General features: G+C 36.9%; 1 protein-coding gene across 3 annotated transcripts in view; it reads left to right on the top strand.

The window, feature by feature from the left end:
• The first annotated feature begins 10,792 nt into the window (after positions 1-10,792).
• Positions 10,793-19,252, top strand: part of TASP1 (taspase 1) — a 221,796-nt gene continuing 213,336 nt past the window's right edge. For 2 of the 3 annotated variants that reach the window (XR_004953653.1, XM_036229670.1), the window contains exon 1: positions 10,793-10,832. The gene's annotated coding sequence lies outside the window, so the exon portion shown is untranslated. The other variant, XM_036229672.1, reaches the window with a different exon arrangement.

Genomic DNA, 19,252 nt, shown 5'->3' with positions numbered 1-19,252 from the left:
TATTTATCTTTGTCTAAAAAGTGACTAGCAGGACTGCTGAGATACCATTTGGCCAACAGAGTTACAAACAACTCACTTAGAAACTACAGTAACTGATTATTAAATATACCACATATACTTCCAATCATAATGAAGATGTTGATGGTGATGGTGAAAAGAAGGTGTAAAAACTTTGGCAAGTTTTTTTTTTTTCTGTTGCTAGAGCATCCTGTTGCTTTTGCATTGGCTTTCCTTCCCCCTGGGTCTTGTTCCTCCAGGTATTGACGTAGTTGGTTCCTTTCCTCACTGAGGTAATAATCTAAGTCACCTCTTCTATGAGGCTTTTATAGGCTGATCTAATATCATTTTCCCTAACACAGAAACATGCTTTATGACATTGCTTTATTTTCTTCACAACAATCATCACTAACAAAAGTTACCTGTCCACTTACGTTTTTATGTATTTATTGTGGGTCTCCCCTAGGTTCACTATTCTTTTATGGAGAGTTCTGACTCATAGTCCAATCACCTTCCTATCCCAGTCCTGGCTCCATCCTGTACCATGAGGGGCCTTCAAACATGTATGTGGACAAGCTAGCTTGCCCATCTGAGCACCATTTAACACACCGTCATAGCTATAAAGTCTGAAGTATTGCAGAACGAAAAGAGAACTGGTTGCAATTTATCTTGAAATTTATTTTAAAAATTTACATAGTTTTATACCTGGGTAGAGTAATGGCTAGAAAGTTATAAAACCAATATAATTAAATGTAAAAGGTAGAATTTAAGTAGTAGATTAACAGGTGCTTGCTTTTTAATTTTTCAAGTTTTCTGTATATTTGAAATTTTTCATCACAGAGATTGGAAGAAACACAACAAAATTAAAGAAATGGTTTGGAATTCAGGAAATTTATGACTGGGTCCCAGTTCTGCCATTCATGCAACCATGTAACCTTGGACAAACCCCAAACACTGTGAGAATTATATTTTAAAACATAGTTTGACTATATTTTAGTCAGGACTCTTTTGGTTGGAAGTGATAGAAAGCCATCTTAAATTAGGGGAGAGAGAGAGAGAGAGAGAGAGAGAGAGAGAGAGAGAGAGAGAGAGAGAGATTGGCACCCATAACTGAGAGGGAGGGGGTTTCAAATCAGACCTTTGAAATTTCTCCCTATCTTTTAACTCTGCTTTTCTTCATGTGTTGGCCTTAGTTTTTCCAATTTCACATGGACTTTCTCCATGAAACAGGGAAGGGGAATGGCCACAGATTTTACATCTTTCTCACTTAGTAAACTCACATGCAAAAGAAGATTCTCTCTCCAAAAATCTATAATATAAGATTCCAGAGAAGAACTTGAATTGGCCTGGAAAGAGTCATGAGCTTAGACTTTCCCCCAGGGATGGTGTGTGATTAACTAGGCCTGGATCACATTCTCATACCTGGGCCAGACTGCCAGGGCACTTTGATGGAAAGACCCAGCAAAGCCACATAAATAGGGGTATGGATCAGTCTCCATAGTCCAAGAGACATTATTACCAGGACTGAAAGAAAGGGATACTGGAGAGAGAGAGGAAAAAAAATGAATGCCTCCCATAACTTGGGCTATTTAAGGAATCTTTTGTATTAATATTTTGTAAACACTGATCAGACTACTATGTACCTAGTAGATACTCAGAAAATGTTTTTTGAATGAAAGAATATGGCCAGTCAAAATGGCATAGAGGGTAAATGCTGTGCATACCTCCTCTGGTTACCACACCAAAATTATAACAAAACTACAGAGCAACCAGCACATGGAGTTACCTGAGATTTGGCTAAGCAGAAGTCCTATAACTAGGGACAAAAATAACAGGTCACCTCAAACTGGTAGGAGGGGTAGAAATGCAAAACAACCCAGTCCCACAACTGCATGTGGGAGAATCAGAAGGGTTATCTTGGCTGCAGAGACCCCTCCCTCACCTGAGGAGCGAGGAGTTCCAGCCCCGCACTGAGATCCCCAGCCAACGGTTCCAGGGCCAGGAAGAGAAGGCCTCACAACTTCTAGCTGTGAAAAGCAGCAAAGGTTGCGGCTGAGTGAGATAGAGGGCTGCAGAAGTCATGGATGTTCCTCTTAAAGGGCCTGCACCTGGTCTTAGGCCTTACTTGCTATTGGACTTGCTTGCTCTGAGCTTCAGCGCTGGGGAGCTTCAGTCCCAGGGGAGCCAGGGACATACAGGGAGGGGCTGAGTTGTTGGACTTCAGAGCAAAGACTGGAGGGGTAGACTTCTCTCAGATAGAGGTGCTGCAGTAACCATTGTTCCTTTGTTGAACCCTCCCATCTCTCAACCTGCAGACACAGGTGCTGCTGTATATGAGTTGTCATCAATCTAAATAACACAGGTCACTCTGCCAGGGGATTCCCTGAGACTCCTCCTTTCCCAAATTGTGGGCCCACCCAAGCCGCTTCCAGTGGTGTATTCCATACAAATGACCTGTCTTGGCTCTTACTGTGGACTTTTTAAAAATCTCTCAAAGGCTCACAAAACCCAGAGAAGCAGCATCTGGCCCCAGTGTGCCCTGTACCGCTTACCGAGCAGCCCCAAGCCCTGCACCAGTGGCAGGCAGCCATGGTGTCTGACTTGGCCCATCAAGGCACCTGTAAGCCCATCATGGGTGGCAACCATATGTGGATTGCTTGGTGACTGTTACCAGATGGCCTCAGAGGTGCAAAAGCTGCGGCTGAACTTGGCCTGCAGCCGAACCCTTCTCAGGACTCTGCCACTGGGCCCCACAAGACGCCTGCTACATAAAGCCACACTACTATGACTGGGAGACTTACGAGCCCTACTTAATACGTAGAAATGGTCACAGGGAGACAACTAAAATGGGGAGACAAAGAAGCATGCATCATATGAAAGAACAGAATAGAGCTCCAGAAACAGATCTAAACAAAATAGAGACAAGCAATCTACCAGATGCAGAGTTCAGAACACTGGTTATAAGGATGCTCAAGGAACTTAGGAGAAGAGCAGATGAATTTGTGATAATTTTAACAAAGAGATAGAAAACATAAAAATGGAGATTGAAAACATGATAAGGAACCAGTTAGAAATGAAGAATACAATATCCAAGATGAAGAATACATTAGAGAGAATCAACAAAGTGGATAAAACAGAGGATTGAATCAGCAATATAGAGGGTGGGGTAGCGAAGGACACCCAATCAGAATAGCAACAAGAAAAAAGAATACAAAAAAAGTGAAGATTGTTTAAGGAGCCTCTGGGACAACATCAAGCATAATAACATTCACATCATAGGAGTATCAGAAGGAGGAGAGAGAGAGCAAGGAATTGAAAACCTATTTGAAGAAATAATGACAGAAAACTTCCCTAATCTGGTAAAGTCAATAAACATATAATACCAGGAAGTTCAGAGTCCCAAACCAGAGGCCCACACAAAAACACATCATAATTAAATTGCCAAAGTTTAAAAATAAAAAGAGAATCTTAAAAATAGCAAGAGAAAAGCAGTTAGTTACTTACAAGGGAGCACCCATAAGACTGAAAAAAGTTTCTCAACAGAAACTTTACAGACCAGAAGGGCTTGGCACAAAATATTCAAAGCAGTAAAAACCCAGAACCTGCAACCAAGATTACTTTACCCAGCAAAATTATCATTTAGAATTAAAGAACAGATAAAGAGCTTCCCAGACAAGAAAAAGCTAAAGGAGTTCATCACTACCAAATCAGTATTACAGGAAATGTTGGAGGGACTTCTTTAAGAGGAAGAAAAAAATATGTATCAAAAATCTAAATACAGAATGATAATAATATCTATCAACAAGTACTTCAAATGAAAAAAAAAATTAAATACTCCAATCAAAAGATAAGGTGGCTGAACGGATTGGAAAACAAGCCCCTTACATATGCTGCCTACAAGAGACTCACTTAGGATTAAAAGACACACAGACCTAGAGTATATTGTGCTGAGAGGAGTAAGTCAGATAGAGGAAGACAAATGCCATATGATTACATATATATGTGGGATCTAAAGAACAAAACAAACGAATGAACAAAAAAACAGAAACAAACTCATAGATACAGAAAACATGTTGAGAGTTACCAGATGGGAGGGAGGTTGGTGAAAAAAGGGGAAGGGATTAAGAAGTACAAATTGGTAGTTATAAAATGCCATGGAGACATAAAGTATAGTAGCATAAGTAATATAGCCAATAATATTGTAATAACTATGTACAGTGTCAGAGAGGCACTAGATTTATTGGAGTGATCACTTTGTGAGTTATATAGATTTCTAATCACTATGCTGTACACCTGAAACTAATATAATATTGTATGCCAGCTATAACTGAAAAATAAAAAATATTATTAAAAAAGAATATGATAAAAAGCCAAGAAAATAACAAATGATTTAAAATGTTAGCAATGGGAAATCTCTTTAGAGATCAGCTAGTCTAACCCTTCATTTCACAGATAAAGGAAAATGAAGCCCCAAAAGTTTAAGCGATATTCTCAAGGACATGTGGTTACATCTAGAACTCAATTCTGATCTCTCATGCTGCCTTTCCACCTCTCTTTGAAGCCTGTTTATTTCAAACAGATTCCCTTTGCCCTCAACTCTCAATAGATTAACCATCAACTAATACCACCCAGGCATCTTTATAGCAAAGAAAATAGAGGCTAAAAATTACAAAAAAGAAAAGAAAAAAAAAAAAAAGAAAAAAATCCACCTTTGTTTAATTGTTATTCTAATGAGTTAAGCTTTGGATTCAACACAGGCAGGCTTTCCTAACAGAAAAGAAGACAGATTCTTTGGCTGCCCCTATAGTCAGCTTGTGGATAAAAGTATGTTTATACAGCTGGATTGGTCCAGAAGGAGCCAGGGCTGAAAACAGTTGGTGAGCAGGCTGATGGCAGGCGACAGCTGGGAGCATCTGTTTTCTGTTAGAGACACTAGTACTGTCCTCTGACCCTTGGGCCCAGCTTCCCTGTGGGTCTGAGTGTGCTCCCTGGTCTCAAGGTGCTGACAGCCAACTCACTTGCTAACACATTTTAAGGGTCCTCATGGATTAGAAAGCTCTGGTCTGGGATTTGGAAGTGAAGCTCAGAATTCAGATCTGGTGGGTGAAGGTATATGTATTCAACTCCCAAAGCACACTTTAATTCTATAGTAAAAACTGTCAGAAAAAACAGATCATCCATTCCTCTCTTCTCCTACTCTCTCCTCCCCTTTCCTCTCTCCTTCCTTTTGAGCTAAGCAATGATATTGGAAGAGAATGCTACTCTTAATTTTTGTAGTAAAGCAGAATTATGCTGCTCCTAATTTCTCTATAGCCATTAGCTACATAGGTCAGCATCTTGAAAAACAACTTGAGTCCTGTCTGCACAATGAATAGTTAGACTTTAATGGTAACCAAAAGATATGACTGGATGAAGAATGTCAGTCTTAGTTTGGATTCCCCTAAATATAGACCCTAAGACAGGAATTGACTTAGGTACAGGAAGCTTTTTGAAAGGTAGCTGTAGGTAGCAAAAGCGAGGGTCTTGGAAGGATAAAGCATGGAAGCCGGAAAAGCCAATATAAGGAAGCTTCATCGATCGCTGCTGTAGGCAAATCCAGGGCTCAGCATGCTGAGAACACTGAGAAGTTTACAAGATGTCTTTTAGAAATGGCCTGGAGGACAGAAAGCTGGAGCATTTACATCTTTCATTCATTGTGGGTTGCCACTGGGGTGTATTAATGCCCAAACACTTCCAGGATGTGCTCCTTGGGCATTACAGTTGAGCAAGCTACTGCAGTGCTGGAAATGGCCCTGGGCCAGAATGCAGAAAGACCAGGAAGCTGCCAGCCAGAGATGAAACCAGAGGCAGCCAAGATGTAGTAGGGATACCAGAGACATCTGCTAACAATAAACCCAGATACACTAGATTAATTGGTAATTGAAATGTGGTATTCTGTTATACTATCCTCTCTACTTTTGAATATCTTTGAAAATTTCATAAGAAGTAAAAAAAGAAAGTTGTTACTTAATATACAAATTTCTTTTTTTTTCAATGTCACCTTTCACACTTATGAAAAACATTGGAAAATATGCTAAATAATCTCATTTTTCTTCCAAGTATTATCAGGTGCACCTTGTGAAGATTATAAAGGATAGAGAAAAGTTATTGATTTTAAACTATATAAAATAATAAGGGTTAATAATTCCAAACAAATGATATGTTTTAAGTTTGCTAAGACTGCATTGAATTTACAGAAATAGACACTATAGCAATAGGCGGACATTAAGAAAAGTATAGAGACTGGGGAAGACTCTGACTGTTCTCTTTTTTAAGGCAAAGTTACACCCAAAGCATCCTGGACAATGAGCATCTGTTGTTTGTGCAGCCTAGGATAGCTTCCATGTCCACTGCTTTTGGAAAAGTTCCTCAATTTCTTTCCTCCATCCTATGCGGTTTTAGTGGGATTGTGAGTTCAAGGATTTTGCCTCCTATTGGACAAAGTGTGTATACATGATCCAATTTATGCCATAAGATTTTTTTTTCACCCTGGAATTTGAATATTGAACAGAGAAACAAAGTACCAGAAAAAGAAGTTGATTCATCTTGTGGTTTTACCTTGAAAAGCTTGTCTATTAGTACTTGCCAGGAAGCTAAAACTCCTTTGGTTCCTATCTTTCTGGAAGTTTTCCCATTGCCTCTGTAAGCTACCTCACTCTTTCAACAAATTCATTTTTTTTGTTGTTTGTTTTGTTTTACTTAATCAAAAGGGGTCTTGGTCACATGCAATTGTTGAACCGTTACTGAGTATGGCAGTTTGTATACAAGAATGCAACCACCAATTCCTTTCTTCCCTACAGACATATGTCATTCTTCCTATCAAGAGGTGGAAAGAGTCACACACCTCTTTAAATCTTATCTGGTCTTTGACTGGACTTTCTATGGTGCAAGTGGCCCTCTGTTAGTTCTGGGCTTAATTTGAGAGAATTGACAGTGTCCACTTCCTTTTTCTAGGAATGCCTGTACTAGGAGAAATCAGCTGCCATGTAAGAAGTTCAGTTACACTGTGACCTTCATGCTGTGAAGAAACCCAAATCATATAGAGAGGCTACATGGAGAGAGAGATGCCCAACAATTGCCCGGCTGTTCCAGCTATACTAGTCCAGACATCAGATATGCGAGAAAAGAAGCCTTCAAGTGACTCTAGCCCCAGTTGCTATATAACTACAACTTATAAGAGACTCTAAATAAACTCTGCATAGCTAGCTGAGCCTAGTCAATCTGAGAACTGTGAGTGTAAAGAATGTGTGCATGAGTATAGCAAAAGACCCTATTTCCAAATAAGATCACATTCATAGGTCCCAGCAGTTAGTATTTCAACATATCTTTTTTGGGGGGACACAATTAAAACCATAACAACTCCATATGGAAAGCGCCCAAATGACCATTTACAGTGGAATGGATAAATAAATAATCACACAATAAAATGCCACAGAGCAAAGAGAAAGAACATAAATATGGACTAATCTCAAAGCATAATGTTGATATAAGAGAGTTAAACTGTAAATTTTTTTTTTGCATAAAGTTCAAAAACAGACAAAATAGCTGAATAATATTAGAAGTCAGGATTACCCTGGGGAGAGGTTATGACTTCTTTCACTTGGTCTGAGTGATTATGCAGCATATTCACTTTGTAGTTATCAATCTGTACTTTTCTTTATTAATGTTAAATATCAATAAAATCTTATTTTCTTTTAAAGTCCCTGTCCTCATGAAACTGATCTTACAAGAGAGATGGTTGATAATCACAGTAAATGGGGAAAAATTATAGAGGACTAGCCTGAGCTATGTGCTGCTGACAATGATAAAACAGAGAGGGAACCAGTGAGGACTAGAAGGGGGATGTGATATCTGGTAATCTGGATGTTTATCTGAAAGTATTGAAATCAGGATCTTGAAGAGATAGCTGCACTCCCAGTTTCATTGCAGTATTATTCATAATAGCCAAGATATGAAAACAATGTAAATATCCACTGAAAGATGAATGAAGAAAATGTGGTATATACATACAGGAGAATATTATTCAGACTTAAACAAAAAATAAGGAAATCCTTCCCTTTGCAACAGCATGTATGAACATTGAGGACATTATCTTAAGTTAAATAAACCAGTAATGGAAGGACAAATACTTCATGATCCCACCTCTCTGAGGTATTAAAATAGTTTAACTCAGAATCAGAATGGTGGTTTCCAGGGTTTGGGGAGAGGGGAAATGGGGAAGTATTGTTTGATGGATATAGTTATATAAAATTACTAAGTTCTAGAGATCTGTTCTAAAATATAGGGCCTATAGTCAACAACATAATGTTGTGCACTTAAAAATTTGTTGAAAAGGTAGATCTCGTGTTAAGTTTTCTTATCCACCACTCCTAAACAACAAAAGAACACAGAAACCTTTTGGAGGTTATGGATATGTTTATTACTTTGATTGTGAGGACAGTATCACAGATGTATGCATATCTCCAAACTCAGTAAAATGTATACATTAAATATGTGCATTTTTTTGGTAAATTAAACATATCTCAATAAAACTGAAAAAAATAAAATAGAGTGGTCAGAGAAAGATGGTTGAGAAGCTGACACTGGTTTGGTTCAGTAAGTCTCATTTAATCTTCATGACAACCTTATGAGAGAATGAAGGATCGTTATATATTAAAATAAATTAAGTTAGGCAAATGTGGAGAAGGGCACTAAATTAAACCACAAATGGTTAGGACAGTTTGTTGCTCAGGAAACACATTTACAATTGTCCTATGAATCAGGGATGATGAGTTTCCTGGTCAGATACTTCACAGACAGACAGATAGATGGACAGACAGGCAGACCACAAGGATAAAAACAAGAGATGGCTACTGGGCTTCCTATAACCTTGCTAGTCTTTGTCAGGGCTCAGAAGACAATGTGTCGTCATCAGGGCTCGAAATGAGAGTCAAGTAATCTCTTGTTTGTCTTGCTCAAAGTTTAAAAAATTGTGGAAGAAAAAAGATATTTGTTGGAAGGATAGGGAGTAACTTATATAATTGAAAGAATGTGATACTTCTTATCACATTTACATAATTGTAGTACAATATTATTGTCTATGTTCATTATACTGTGCATTAGCTCTCTATGGCTTACTTACTACTTGTTATAAGTTTGTACCCTTGAACCTCCATCCTTTGGTAACCACCATTTCATTCCTTGCTTTTGACAGGTTTAACTTTTTCGATTTCAGATATAGATTTATCATACAGTGCTGTCTTTTCCTGTCTTACTCACCTTGCTTAATTTAATGTGCTTAAGGTCCATCCATGGTGTTGCAAATGGAAGGATACCCCCTTTCTCACAGCTGAAAAATGTTCCTTTGTGCATGTGTACCACATCTTTTTTTTTCTTATCCATTCATCCACTGATGGGCATTTGGATAGTTTTCATTATCTTGGCTAGAGATCTGTTCTAAAATATAGGGCCTATAGTCAACAAACTGTCCTATCCACCATTCTGATTCTGAGTTAAACTATTTTAATACCTCAGATAAGTGGGATCATGAAGTATTTGTCCTTCCATTACTGTGAATAATCCTGTGATAAACATGGGCATGCACATATGTCTCGTCAAAATTCTTTTTTCATTTTCTTTGTGTATATACCCAGAAGTGGAATTGCTAGATTGCATGGTAGATCTATTTTTATTTGAGGAAATTCCCTGTTTTCTACCCTTTTATTTTTAATCATAGAGAGGAATATTAGCAGAAAAATACATTGGATAATTCAAAAGTTATTACTAGCAGTTGAGAAATCTTTTCCATACAATTCACATATATTTTTTGATCCAGGAATCCCAGAGTGGGAATCAATTCCAGGGTCTCATTCCCATATTAGAACAAAACTCTCTTCCTTTTTTTCTTGATTGTTGGAGACACAAATTCTTGGTTGCACCCCACTCTTCTGAGGTGCTTTTCCCATCACCCTTTCTTCCCCATCTCTACAACTAGGCTAAAAAGTTCTGTGGTTCTCAGATTTTAAGTACATCGGAATCGCTTGGGGCGGGAGAGGGGGGAGGGAGGGCGTCTTTGTAAAACGTAATGTTGGATACCAAACCCAACATTCTCATTGGTTCAGTAACTATGAGGTGAGGCCTAAAAATTTGAGTTCCTTTTAAGAGCCCAGGTGCCCCCGAAGCTGCTGGACTGGGGACCATCTTTACTCCTTTTAACCTGTTTCCCAAGGCAGGTTTAAAGGTGGTTATATGTTAAAATATTCTTGTTAATAGTCATGTAAGGAAACGTTAAAGGGATCACATAGTTTACTGGATCTTTGTTTTAGATCTAGATGGTGAAAGGCCAATCACACATTCATTCATCCTAGGGCAAGGTTGGCCCCAGCAATGAAATGCTGGGAAAACCCCCGTTTTCCCTAGGGTGTAAGGGGCCCCCAAGGATTTTAATAAAATTAAGGTCTTAAGTGACACCTCAATAAATGACGGCTACTTTAATTTCGTTTTCTAGCACATAGCTAGTCTGCCAACCACTTAGAACAGTCACACCCGCCGACTCCCTAAGCGTCCGGGTGAAGAGACAGAGGTAAGGACGCCTGCGCAGCTCGGAACAACGTTCCAGATAGAGTAGGCACTGCAACACCGCAGCCAGGTGAAATGCTCTGGAGCAGAGGGTGGAGTCAGAGCGGCGCGTGAGCGTATGCTTCCGGCCACGTGGTTACACTCAACACCAATGGGAAGCAGAGACGTCACCCCCGCTTCCTCACCCTAGCAACTGACTGTGACTACTTCCGGTGCTCTAAGTGCTCGGGCTGACGCGGGTGAGTGTCCTTCTTTCTCACGCTGTCCGCGCTGCCGCGCTGCTTCCTCTGTCCTGGCTCTGTGCATTCGCTGGGACGTCCTCTCCGGGACCAGGACAGGGCGGTGCGCAGGATGCCCCTTGCCTGGGGCAATGCTGAAGGAGCGGTCCCGGGACGTCCCTCGTTCCCTCGGTCGCGCGTGGGGCCCGCGACAGCCCCCTTCCCAGCCTTGACTCCAGCTTCGCGGTCTCATTCCTGTTCCTGGGAAGGGACTATGTGTGGGGAGTTCTCGCTGTCTTTCACCTACTTTGCATTCTCGGGCTGCGGGTTTCTTCGAGTATGAGGCTTGCAGAGACGCGAGGGTGTGCGCCCTAGTCCTGCGTGCCCGGTTGGAGTCAAAGCAGCTCTGTGTGTAATAGAGGCCTGATTAGATTCCCGCGGGACGTTAGCATTTACTGTACATAGCGGAGGAGGAGGAGGAGGAGGAAGAGGAGAAGGAGAAGCTGGAGAGGAGGGTGAAAAACAGGAGCTGGAGGTGCCCTGGAAATTGAGGGCATCGTGTTTCCGGAAGGACGTTCAACTTGACTGGCCGCTGTAGGGGAGGGGATTGAAAGGTATTTTGGGGACCTTGTCACTGAGATCATTGACTACTAAGCTAAGGAATTTTTATACACGGGAGTTTAATAATTGTTTCTTTTAAATAAAGACCCCTTCCTCCCGACACCTCACCCCCTTTTTTAAAAAGCAGTGCATGCTTATTAAGTCGTGTCTGGGCAATGCAGAAATACTGAAAAAGAGATTACTTACAGTTCCACCAACCCAACATTTCAAGCTCTTTATATTTTTTATAGCACAGTCTTAATCTACTTTTGGTCATAGTGTATGTGTATAAAATGATTGCAGTTGGCCATCTATGTCTATGAATTCTGTAAGCAGATTCAACCAACCACAGTCAAAGATATTTGGAAAAAATGCATTGTAAGGGACTTGAGCATCCTTAGATTTTGGTATCTGTGGGAGTCCTGGATTCAATCTCTGAATACCGAAAAAGCCTTTTTTTTTTTTTTAATTTATTACATGGGTTTTTTTTTTTTCCTGAGATAAAGTTCACATGGCACAAAAATCCATCCTTTTAAATTGTATTTTCGTTGGTTTTTTAGTATAGTCACAAAGTTGTGCACCCATCATCATTACCTAATTCCTGAACATTTTTATCACCTCCAAAAGTAACTTTGTACCCATTATTGTCACTTCTCATTAGATCTAGCCTCTTCTTGCCTCCCTAGCCCCTGGCAACCACTAATCTATTTTCCATGTTTATGGATTTTCGTATTCTGAACATTTCATGTGCCCTTTTGTGTCCAGCTTTTTTCACTTAGCATAATGTTTGCACGGTTCATCTATGTTGTGTTATGCATCAAAACTTCATTCCTTTTTATGGCTGAATAGCATTTAATTAAATGAATTTGCCACATTTTATTTATCCAGCACCAGTTGATGGACATATGGGTTGTTTCCATTTTTGACTGTTATGAATAATTTTGCTACATACATCCAGGTACAACTTTTTGTGTGGACATGTTTTCAGTTCTCTTGGGTATTTACTGAAGGAGTAGAATTGCTGGGTCTAACTTTTTGAGGAACTGCCCTGTTTTCTAAAGTGGCCTGCACCATTAAGATATGAGGGTTCAGATTTCTCCATATTCTTTCTAACACTTAATTATCATTTTAATGATAGCTATACTATTGGTTGTGAAATAGCATCTCATTGTGGTTTAGATTTGCATTTCTCTGATAGCTAATAATATTAAACTTTTTCTGTGCTTATTGGCCCTTTGCATGTCTTTGGAGAAAGGTCAGTTCAATTCCTTTGCCCATTTTTTAAGTAAATTTTTTTATGTAGTCTGGGGAAGTCCCTTATGAAATATATTTGTAATTCTATTTTTTGCATTTTCTCCATTTTGTATAGCTTTTTTTTTTTTTTTTCATTTTCTTGAATGGTGTCCTTTGAAGTACAAAAGTTTAAAATTTTGGTGAAGTTCAATTTACTATTATGGTTGCTTGTGCTTTTGGTGTCATATCTAAAATCAAATGAAAGGGCATGAAGATTTACCTCTTTTTTCTAAGAGCTTTATAGTTTTAGCTTTTACATTTAGTCTTGATATAATATGTAGAGTTAATTTTTTATATGGTGTAAGATAGGCAAGGCATTTAAGTTCATTCTTTGCATGTGGCTATTCAGTTTCCCCTGCACCATTTGTTAAAAAGCTTGTCCTTTCCCCATTGAATGGCCTTGGAAACCTTGTCAAAACCAGTTGACCAAAAATATATAGATTATTGTTATCTTAAGCATTTTTCTATGTTGGACATTTAGCTGACTCCCAGGTTCTTTTTTTTTTTTTTTAAACCGTGTTAAACACAGCATTAAAAGCATAAAACGTTTTCTGTTTTTAAAGTTATTTTAGTAGAAAATGTTCTCAGAAGTTTAATTCCTGGGTGAAAGATGAAATAAGTATGTTTTGGAGCTCATTTAAAGAGGCATTAAACCTTCAGTGTCGTGATGTTAAGAGCAACAAAACACTTTATTCATCAGTTGCTGTAGCTTAAGAGCTGGATTTCTGTAAAAGCCTTTTGCTTTTAGAAGGATGGATTTCACAACTTCCTCCTTCAACTGCTTTTAAAAGACTAGGTAAATCTAGAGCAAAAATGTCAACACCAGAGGCAAACAGAAATTGTAGTTTTCTCAATGGCATAAAGGGTGAAAAAAAGTGTTATCACATGCAGTAGGAAAATAAAACAATCTTTGAGAGAAATGGGGTAAAAATTTAGACCTTAAATCAGTGCCATGAAAGTCACTGGATCAAAAATAATGTTTCATTCTGAGTTTCTCTTCTGGCTGTGATAATCAAGTTAATTTATATTCATCTTGGTCTGAGAGATAGTTAACTTAAATATTCTCTTTTAAGTTGATAGTACCCAGTGAAAAAAATGTTCAAATATAACAGGTTATTGGGAGAAAATCAAGTTGCCCATTCATTCTTGCATCTCAATCTTCCAGTTCTCCTTAGAGGTATCCTTGGTATTGTTGTTTGTGTCTTTATAGAGTATTTCATGCAATATCTCTGGAAAGATAATGTATACAAATTATACATTTTAACACTTTTGATACTTAGTGACAAATTCTTCAAAATAGTTACTCCAGTCTTTCAGTTGTTACAGTGCTAGTTGGAAATATTTTATTTTTGTTTGTATTTCTTTGAATGTTCCTTTCATAACATCGATATCCAGTTTATATTTTCTCATTTATATTTTGTCTTCTCATGTGTTTTTTTGGCGTGCTGTTTGTCTTGATTGGAGTTGTCCTTTATTAGATTTATTTTGGCAGCTTTTTGTGGATGAATGTTCTATAGCCTGGACTTGGAGAGAAAAGTTAAAATGTTTTTGTAACATTTAACACTAAGAAGTATGAGCTGAATAAGGGTCAAGGCAGTAGGGAAAAAGAAGTCAAATGCTTGAGGGAGAAATCTATAGAATTTGGAAACTAGGTGCAAATCAAGATGACTTTCAGGTAAGTTAGAAAACGATGATGCTATTAAAAAAAAATAAGGAGTGATATGGAAAGAACTAGACTTCTGGGGAAAGATAAATTTGTTTTGGGTAGGCTAAGAGTGAGGAAGATCCAGGTCGAGCTATCCAGACTTGTGGCTAGAGCTCAAGAGACAGATAGATGATAAAGAGTTAGGAATCATCGAGTTTACTGAGAGGATAGTTTGAAACATTGGCAGTGGTTGAAATTGCTGAAGGAGACATTTGAGGCTCATGGACAAGCTGTTTGAGAGTCATGTTAAGAGGAAAAAAATTTGGGAGGGGTTAGAGGGACCATGAAGAGCTAAAATAATAGATTAGCATGCCTGACAAGGAGGGCAGGGGATCTAAAGAATCAAAGGTTGCAAGCAGAGGATTAAGGCCATTGGGTTTGGTAACTTGGAAAAGATACATCTTATGGGTAAAGATACAATTTATGGGAAGCAAGAAGTTGTTCCCCCCGCCCTCACACAGCTTTATTAAGGTATAATTCATTTATCATATAATTTACCCACTTAAAGTATACAATTCAATGATATTTAATATATTCAGAATTTTATAACCATCACCACAATCAATTTTATAGCATTTTATAACACCCTAAAGAGAGCCTTCCCTCATCAACAGTCATTCCCCTCCGTTCTCCCAGTGCTAGGCAACCACTAATCTACTTTCTGTCTCTTTATATTTGCCTAACATGGACATTTCCTATAAATGGAGGTGAACAATATGTAGTCTTTTGTATCTGACTTCTTTCACTTTTTTCGAGGTTCATTCATGTCATGATGTGCCTCAGTACTTCATTTCTTTTTATGACTAAATAATGTTTCATTGTATGAATATTCCATGTTTTGTTTACTCATCACCAGTTCATGGACATTTGAGTTATTTTCACTTTTTGACTATTATGAATAATTATGCGCTAAACATCCATGTACAAGTTTTTGCTTGGACATGTTTTTAGTTCTCTTTGGTATATATACTTAGGAGTGGAATTTCTGGGTCATGCTGACTTTCTGTTTAATTTTTCAAGTTGCAGAGGATGACAAGTTGCCAGTGTTTTTGAGAAACAGTAAAACTAATTTTAATATCATCACTAGTAGGAAATTGAAAATGTCCATATTCAGACATATTATTCAGAAACAAGAATAATGGATCTATAAAATTGCTTTTGTTGTGTAAAACTATAACATGCTTATGCACAACTTTTATTGGAAACCTTTTGTGTTGAGTATTACTTCAGAGCTTAGCTGAAGTGTTAGACATTTTCCATGTGTATGTATTGATGTAAGAATGCTCCATCAATTTCAAAGTGATTTGTAATAATGACTAGAAATGTGATAAAAACATCACAGGGATATTTGATGTTAATCTATGGTCATGCTTTATTTTTTTACTCTTTAGTCTTAACTGTAGAGATCAAGTACTATGACTTATTTATTTATTTTAATTTTAGATTACCTATTGTTTGTGCTGCCCCAGAAGTTCAAGGTCCAGAAAAACAAAAGCAAAAAAAAAGAGTCCTTGGGCCAGTATTGTAGATTGGCCACATTTTTGTCTATTCCTAGGTAGGATGTGTGTTGAGGAGCTTCAGAATATGGCATTTCCCCTTTTGCTGCAGTTTTTAAGTGGGATCTCATAGGCTTGCCCTGTTTTGGAAATTGGACTTAACTAGTTGTCTTGTATTCCCATAAATAAATAAAAACTGTTTAATAAATAATACATTCAGATTGTTCAAAATTGAAAGGTGCAAAATGGTGAAGAGTGAAATTTCTATTACACCTTTGTCCATCAGCCATCCAAATTATCTACTGGTGACCGCTATTATACTATCTTTTGGTATATTCTTCTAGATAAATATATATACTTCATACATATTTTTAGCTGTATTATTTTTCCTCCCTTCTTTCAAAATGTGGTACTGCATATTTTTCTGTTCATGCTTGTTTTACTTACCAAAACGCCTTTAAGATTGGTCATTCCATATTTATGTATTAAAAACATTCTCATTCTCTCCCCCGGCTCCTCCCCTCCCCATCCAATGTCTGCTTTTATTTTTAACCCTTCCATCAAGACATATTGTTGGTTCATATCATTCCTATTACAGACAATCATTTAGTGTGCACCTGTGATTTTGTTAAATTTTGCCAAATTGCCCTTGTTGAGTTGTATTAATTTATGCTGCTGCTAGTAATGTATGGGAACTTCTGTTTCTCTATATCCTCAAAGCATAGTTGTTATCTTACTTTTTGATATTTGTCAATAAAAGTTAAAAAATGGTATTTGGGTGTAGTTTTAGTTTGCATCTTTCTTTCGAATGAGGTTTAGCATCTTTTGGTCTGTTTAAACTGTTAACATAATTTTTTTTTTGTGAACTGGGATTTGCCCATTAGCCTTTTTTTGTTTTTTTTTTTTTTAGTCATTTGATGGAACTATTTATTAGATAGGTCAGATCATTAATGGATTTTGAGTTAAACAAAAACTGATGTTGGAGAAGTTGCTTGATTTCTAATTCAGTTAAAAATATTCCAGTAACCATTGTGAATTGCAGGCTAGAGTTGTACATTGGATAGCCTGCTTACTTGAATTCTTTTTCCAGTCTAGCAAAACTTTGGGGCTAACATTTTTAGAGGAATTTGTTGAGATGGCATGGTTTGCAAAATAAATATATTTCAGATAGTCTCTGAGGGATGGCGTAGGTTGCTCAAGAAGTACCATATTAATTCATCTTCACATTTTATTTTTTTCAGACAAACTTGAGAAGTGGTTTAAAACCTCTCTTATGTTAAAAAGTCTATTACAGCAAACTTTATTCATTATAAAATGTATATGTTCTAATTTTTTATTTAATAAAAAAATGCATCTTATGACAGAGTAGCTTGAAGTTTAATATTACTTGGATATGTTTTCGTTTAAACTGAAGCCTTCAATTTTTCTTAAAGCCTGAGTTTTTACTCAGTCTATTTTTGTGGGGACTAAGTGGGCCCAAGATCATTTCATGACTGGGTCAGGCAAGATGACCTATGCTGACAGATGACCCATAATCATTTAAATTTAGCTGACACATGAATAAATAGAAACCTATCTCAGAGAAATAACCAAAGTCTAATAAAGATAATTGAGGTAGATTCTTGTGAAATCTTTGGAAGAAAATCCATCCTTAGAAAGACAGGCATTTTAATTCACTATTTATTTAATCAACTCAGTACTCTTTGTAATCAAAAAATTTTTCCCTGTGTTTATGAATATATGTAAACATTTTAATAGAACATATGCACATATATATTTGATTTAAAACTATTTGCCCTTTAAATTAATGTTATATAATAAAAATTATAACTCTTTCTAACCAGGAATTAAAGGAAGTTAAAATACCATATTGCAGTGCTTCTCAGATCATCTCTTGTGTAAAGGATCAATGAAAAACGTTTTTCAATTCGTTGGTGATCATTTCTTTTGTAAATGCAAAAATCAAAATCAAAAAGCAAAGCGAACCAAAACCAAACAAAACTGAAATATAGAACTGTGAGTGAAAGATAAAAATAAAAGCTCAAATTTTTATTAGATTTAACATAAAATTTTTCAAAAATATAATTATAAATGAAACATGAAGAAGCAAAAGAAATACAAAACAATACACATTGTTTATTGAAAATGTGCATGTAAAGCAATTAATTAATGTATTAATAAAATAATAATTTCTTGTACAACAAACACTGGTATGCAGACCACTCTTTGAGTAACACTGCTTTTTTGGACTAGGCAGCTAAGTCACTCTTTATGTTTTATTTTGGAAAAAAGACTTATGCCTCACCACACCCCCCTTTCCTCAATTTAGAATAAGATACAGATTTTCACATAACAGTATGAATCTAGGTGTTTATAACCCTTTTCCTGTTTAGAAAAATAAAATGCACCTCATGTCTAGCATTAATTTAACGTCATGTGTAGGAATGCTACATTTTCTAGGGCTTGACATTTTCAGCAATCGAGAATTATTATATTTTGTAAATGGAAATACCACTACTAAAAATAGAACGATGTCATATGTTTACAAAGACTATTGATATGCTAGAGCAATTCAAAAATAATAATGAAAGAGATATTTCATGTCAAACCTTGAGTTAAGGTTAGGACTATAAACATCAAATTATCTTTGGGGGTAAACTGCAGCTTCAAAGCGCCACTGGCGAATATTCTCAGAGAAAACAGGATATGGATTAAGTAGTTTCAACTACCTGACTCAGATTTTCTTTAAATCTCTGTGTCAATTTTTAAATGGTCTATTATTCCCTAATATGAAATGTGTTCTGCCATCATTATTGTTATTAAGGCAAGATTGCTGGAAGCTTATAAGAAAGATTAAAAACTTTGTCACATAAGTTGCTTGTAATTTACCTTATTAAATTTTATATTTCATCATTTTTCTGTTGAGGACCTCAGAAAAGATGCTTTCATGAAAATTAACAAGATTTTGCATAAGTGTTATTTTAATTTCTTGGTTTAGTCATATAATTTTGTTAGCATTCGTGTTTTACAACTGAACTGCGGAGAATTAAACTGTTTTCTTAAGAGATTCTAACAGCAGTGTGAATCTATATGTTGCTTCATTTCTTTAAGTAAGCAGCTATCTATAGATCTGAAATGTTCCCACCACACAAAAAATAGTAATTATGTCGAGGTGATAGATGTGTTAACTTACTTTATTGTGATCATTTTGTAGTATATACATGCATCAAATCATCATGTTGTACACCTTAAACTTACACAATATTATATGTCAATTATATCTCAATAGAGCTAGGAAAAAAAGTAAGCAATTTACACATTAGTTAAGGTTTGGTAATGTTGCCAGC

This window comes from Rousettus aegyptiacus, unplaced genomic scaffold (assembly GCF_014176215.1).
Source record: "Rousettus aegyptiacus isolate mRouAeg1 unplaced genomic scaffold, mRouAeg1.p scaffold_m13_p_12, whole genome shotgun sequence".
Taxonomy (NCBI): Eukaryota; Metazoa; Chordata; class Mammalia; order Chiroptera; family Pteropodidae; genus Rousettus; species Rousettus aegyptiacus.
This window is presented reverse-complemented; position numbering and strand designations above follow the sequence as displayed.